The sequence below is a fragment of the Dermochelys coriacea genome, chromosome 9, assembly GCF_009764565.3.
Source record: "Dermochelys coriacea isolate rDerCor1 chromosome 9, rDerCor1.pri.v4, whole genome shotgun sequence".
NCBI classification, from domain to species: Eukaryota; Metazoa; Chordata; order Testudines; family Dermochelyidae; genus Dermochelys; species Dermochelys coriacea.
The window spans coordinates 63,767,628-63,773,605 of NC_050076.1; the positions used below are offsets into that span (position 1 = coordinate 63,767,628).

The following is a 5,978-nucleotide window of genomic DNA, read 5'->3' on the forward strand; positions in this document are numbered from 1 at the left end:
CCCCGCCCGTCAGGTGACTGAAGGCGGAAGGGCGAAAACTGCCGCAGGGCCGCGAAGGGTGGGTGAAGCCAGGGCGGCCATCTTGCGTAGGGGCAAAGTGCCCATAAGCGAGGCATTGCTTCAGTAGCAGGCACGATCACTGGCGGCCTGGCCCGGAGGAGTGGGGGGCACCACCAAGCCCGCTGTTGTCAATGGGGGTCATGGGTGCTCAGCACCTTGCAAGTCTGGGCTCAAGTGTACGACTGCAGAGAGCCTGGGGTGCATGTAGGGTACAGACATGGGCCCTGTCTGCATGACTGGGGCACCTGTGGTGAACTGTGTGTAGCATGCGGACTCAAGCCCCATCTATATGACTGTGTATATGGTGCGGGATTGGGCCCCAATGTTTGATTGGGGGATATCTGGGGTGTGGCATATGCAGTGGATATTGTGTCTTGATGGATTCATGTATGGGGTGCAGCATCAGGTCATATGTATGATTAGCATGCATGGGTTGTAGCTGATGGGGTACAGGATTGGGCCCTGTGGGAATGATTGGAACATGCATGGAATAAATAGCACATGGAGTGAAGGGTTGGGCACTGTGTGTATGATTGGTGCATGCACCTGGTGCTGTATGATCAGTTCCCAGGGGTATGACTGGTGCATTTGTGGGGGCATAGTGTGTGATGTGCAGGATCCAGTTCCATGTTCATGACTCTCACCTGCTTAGGGCATAGAAGCAAGTCCCACACATAGGATAGGCACATGTACAAAGTGCAGAATTAGGCTCAGAGTGTAGGATTTTCACATATGGGATATCAGGCCTCAGGTGTAAGATCATTGTGGGAGAGGGGAGCCTTGCAGAATCAGGCCCCAAGTATACATATTAGAGATGGGCCTTAGCTGCAAAGTTTGGATCCAAATTTTCCCAAGATTTTGTTTGGAAACAGGATTTGTCTCAGCCATTAAACAAACATTTCCAAACATTAGCACCATTTGGGGGTATTTGGCTCCAAGATTTTGATTTGGCCCATGACAGAGACTGGACCAGTCCAGTTGCAAAATTTGGATCCAAGTTTATGGGTGTCTCAATCCGGGACTTTAGTTCACACCCAACCTGGGAGCATATTGATTATTCCATCCAATACCACAGCTAATACAATGTAACCTATGGCTGGGGTGAATACAGGCCAATGTAGAACCATGCTTGTTATAATCCCATATGGGCATGTCTAGATGGTGTGCATTAGGGCAAGTCAAACTGGTTAGACATGGTTTGTGCATGCACACAACAGGAATGTTGCAGGTTTGCATTTACGAAAAACTCAGTATGATTCAAGAGGCATCTATTTTTCCCCATCTGATCACTTTTCCTCAGTTTAGATACAGAGGACAATTTTACCTGGGATGATATGATTAGTCCTAATGCCTATCGCCACTATAAGGAAGTGCTACAGTCATATAATAGGCTTGTTTGCAAGAGCCAAATGCAAGTAGAAAGGGACCTAGCGGATCAAGTACAAGTAGGACAAATGAAACAGCAGAAAGCTATGAGAGAGGCGGATAGAGAACGTGCTTCAACGCCTCCCATATGGTCTAGCGGTTAGGATTCCTGGTTTTCACCCAGGCGGCCCGGGTTCGACTCCCGGTATGGGAAGTTTCACTTTTCCCCCCCCCAATAATTGCGCAGTTTACAAAATTATGTTTAAGCGGGTTCACTAACCCCGCAAACAAATACTCCGCGTTTCAAAGGGCGAACCACGGTGCTTTAAGCAGGTAAAACCCGCGCGACGCGGGCTTGGAAACAAGGGGCATAGCTGGGACGCTGGCGGCACGTGGCCACTAGATGGCGCTGGTGCGGCGGTCCATGCAGGCGGCTAGCTGCACAGCCCGAGCCACGCAAGGGCCTGCTGGGGCGCCGCTCCCTGCTCGTCCGTATTTGCTGGAATAGGAAGAGACTCTTCAGCGCTCTGACTTTGCAACCTGAGATGCAGGTAATACCAAATACCTGCGCTGATTTCCTCTTAGTACTGGTGGATTTGGGATAAATGATTTCACTTTATTTGGCAAACTGCCCATACGGGATTTAAGGAAACCAGCTCGGGTAGATTTGGGGTGCTTTCCTCCTCCTTGGTACAGCTCCCCCAGGAGGGATATGGGCAGGGATCAGGAGACCAGTTCCCAACTTTTCCCCAGCTGCAAAAATCCATCCCAGGTCGAGGTGCTGCATCTGGAAATCCTGGCTGCTTTCACGTGACCTCCAGCACAGGTTGTGTTGGAAAGCAGAAACAGTTTCTCAGCCCTGTCTTCTTTGGATCCATGCAGAACCTGCACTGTAGCTCTTTGCAGTAGTGCCCAGGAGGAGCCAAGGTCAAGGAAGAGAACCTCGTTGTGCTAGGCGCTGTACAGATACAGAACCAAAAGGCAGTCTCTCTTCCCCCCCCCCCCCCCAGGGCTTAAAATCTACATACATAAAGAAGAATCCGTAGTAAAATACATACATAAATAAAAAGGAAGAAGAATCTTGGCCATCCACAGGGCAGACGTCCTTCCGAGCTGTGAACACTGCTCTACTGCCTGAGCTCCTGCATCACTGACAATGGAGAGAGAGCATTTCGGCCCTTTGTATTTCTTGACTTTAAATGCAACAATACTTAGCACGTCTTTACATTTGTTGAGTGCTTCACAAACACTTTGGTCTGGTCTACATACAGTTTTTGTACTGATTTATCGGTGTAGGCTGGGGGTGTGATTTTATACCAGTAGAGTTATACTAGTACAACCCCTAGTGTGGATACAGTTAGACTGAGAGAAAGGTGTCTGATACTGTAAATTTATGGTAACAAGGCCTGGTCCATACACAGTTTTTGCACCTACTTAATTATTTCAATTAAGGGTGTGATTTTCTACCAAAATAGTTAATCATTATAACCTGTAGACCTGGTCTACTCTAGGAGAGTTTTGCCAACATAGCTATGCTGCTTTGCCACACCAGCAGAGGCTCCTAGTATGGACACAACTTGTACTGGCAAAAATGCACTTTTGGTCATATACAGTAGCTTATTCCAGACCCCGCTAGCAAAATGAACAATACCAGTAAAAGTGCCAGTATAACTGCATCTCCACTATAACTGCATCTCCACTAGGGCTGCTACTGGCACAGCTACGTTGGGCACAAATCACACCTCTGACTGACAAAGCTATGCCAGCAAAGCTAGTAATGTAGGCCTGGCCCTAGTGTGGCTGCTGGTATACTGGTGTAAAGGTACCTAATAGAAATTTGTGGGAAAAAGCTAGACTGGCATTAGCATCTTTATACCAGTATAACTGTGTCTACACTACACGGTTGTACCACTTTAATTATATTGGTACCACTTTTGAGTGTAGTCATGTGTCACAGATCCACAGGATTGGTGCTCAGACTCATAGGCTGTAAAGCCAGTAGGGACCATCATGATCAGTCTGACCTCCTGCAGTTGTAGGCCATTGAATTTCACCCACCCACTCCTGTAATAGACCCATAACCACTGGCTGAGTTACTGAAGTCTGCAAATCATGATTTAAAGACTTCAAGTTACAGAGAATCCACCATTTACATTAGTTTAAACTTGCAACTGACCCATGCTGAATGTTGCAGAGGAAGGCTAAAACCCCCTACGTTTCTCTGCCAGTCTGACCTGGAGGAAAATTCCTTCTCAATCCCAAATATGGCAATCAGTTAGACCCTGAACATGTGGACAAGACCCACCAGACAGCAAGATCAGGGCCGGCTCTATGTTTTTTCCCTCTCCAAGCAGCAAAAAAAAAACCAAATAACCCAACCTGCTGAATATACCACCTCCGGAAAGAACAGGAACGTCAGAGGGAGCTGCCACCGAATTGCCACAGACGAGAAACAATGGAGAGGAGCCACAGCCGAATTGCCACCGGGGCTGCTGCCGGAGTGCCACCCCAAGAACAGCCGGAGTGCCGCACTTTTAGCAGGATCGTCCCAGGCACCTGCTTGCTTAGCTGCTGCCTAGAGCCGGCTCTGAGCAAGACACCTGGGAAAGAACTCTCTATAGTAACTCAGAGCCATCCCCATCTAGTGTCCCATCACCAAGGTCGTTGGTGCTATGGCCTTGGCTTTGGAACAGTCTCTGGGGGGAACTCCTTCCATGTGCCAGGTCCCCTGTGGGGTCTCTCACGTCCTCCAAGGTAAGCCATGCATCTTCACTGCCTCCTTTGACTGGAGCTCTGAGCCTGCAGCACTCTTGCTTCACACTGTGAGTGCCAGTCAGGAAATCCGACTGAGACAGACCCCGGTGGAGATTTGTTCACTCTTCAGAGACTAACGCACCTCACCAAGCATTTGCAGTGACACTTACACAGCGTTGTCAAACTAGTTGGGTTTATTAGTCATCTGGAACAGAGCATAGGAAGTCCTTAGGTTAGCATAGAGGAATGTAGGTTAAAGCAAAGTCCAATCTGGGGAGCCCAGCACCCAGCCAAGCTGTAACCCATTGTGCAAGCTCCGTGAGTCCGTCAGTTTGATCTCCTTGGGCTGAACCCCAGGTCAGAGCCTCCCAACTGCCTCCAGCAGCCAACACTTATCCCACACCTCACCTCTCTCCAGTCCTTTGTTCCTGAACTGGGGAGATGTGGCTCAGACCCGCTTTCCCCCCCCCCCCCCCGCCGGCGGGGAAGTCTATATCTCTCTGAGTCAATTGTTAGGTATCAGTGTCTGGGCAATTGGATTTGCCATTGTCTTCTCAGATGCTCCAGTGATATGGGGATTAAGGCCCACCTAGCTAGGTGATACCCATATCTATGTCTCTTAGCTGTGTCCTTTCTCACCTGCCAGGTAATAATGCAGCACAAAGGGGAAACTGAGGCACACACAGGTTTCTTAAAAATATTACAAAAAATGTGCACTTTGTCTCACCATGACCGTAAAGTGCTATGCCAGTATAAGCACCTTATTATTTTGCAAATGCACAAGTGGTATAATAAAGATGGAGAATAGTTCAAACAACAAAGTATAAAGTAGGAAACTAAAACAAGTGTATAAGTCAAGAAGAAAATATAATAGGTGTCAAAAGGACATAAGTAGGAATCACAGACATTGTCACTGTTTAAAAGCATTGGGGTCAGCAGTGTGGCATCTAGGAAGTCCTTATGATAAACTAGCCTGACCACCACACCTCTGACATAGCTGAGCTAGCGTGGCAGCTCAAAACCAGGCAGTCTCTCATCAGGCTGAGTGATGAGGAAGGAATTTCTTACAGAGGGAGCTGCTGGTTCCCATTCTGCTTGCCACAGTGTGGCCGCATCCACTGCGGGGATGGTTGGTAACATATTGCAGACTGGTCTTGTGCTGGTCAGTCAGTGGCAAGGTGCCTCCTGTATATCTTTTAAAAGTGATAGTTACGTCTTAATATCCATATAGCTGTACCTACACTAGGGGATTGTGCTCTGTGTCTTCAAGCCTTACAGCAGCACAAAGTATATGAGAAAGAAAGATATGGAAGAGGAAGTTGTTAATTTAACTAATTTCTGGCATTGTGAGTTATGGCTGAAGAGCCCCCATAAATTTCGCCTTCTGGCTAGATCTGAATTAGAGGAGTGGCTGTTGTTATTTCCTTCCCTCCTCCCTGCTGCTGGACGTGGGGCTGTCACAACTTCTTTCAAGCAGGGTGGTTAGCCTGGGGCCACACATCCAGGCAAAATCCGTCTGTTTACAACTCCCATTGTCAACAGGGGAGTTCCATGTCTGGAAGGTTTGCAGGACTGGGCCCGAAGGCCTAGTCTAGGCTAAGATTTAAAGGAGGGACGTCAGAACATGTTCTAACAGTTGAAAAGTCTAGTGTAGACAAAGCCATGTAGCCTTTAATACATGTTAAACTGATCCAGTGAAAGCCTAGGCTCCTTCCTTGGCTTCAATTTGACCAGTTTAGCACATGGTAAAGGCAATCTACATCAGATCTTTCAAATGTGTTAGTTAGAATGTGTTAGCT

The 5,978-nt window shown here is 48.0% G+C and overlaps 1 non-coding gene across 1 annotated transcript; it reads left to right on the forward strand.

The window, feature by feature from the left end:
- The first annotated feature begins 1,567 nt into the window (after window positions 1–1,567).
- On the forward strand, window positions 1,568–1,639 carry TRNAE-UUC. The gene has a single exon. It is a non-coding gene; the product is annotated as a tRNA-Glu (tRNA).
- Window positions 1,640–5,978: the final 4,339 nt, after the last annotated feature.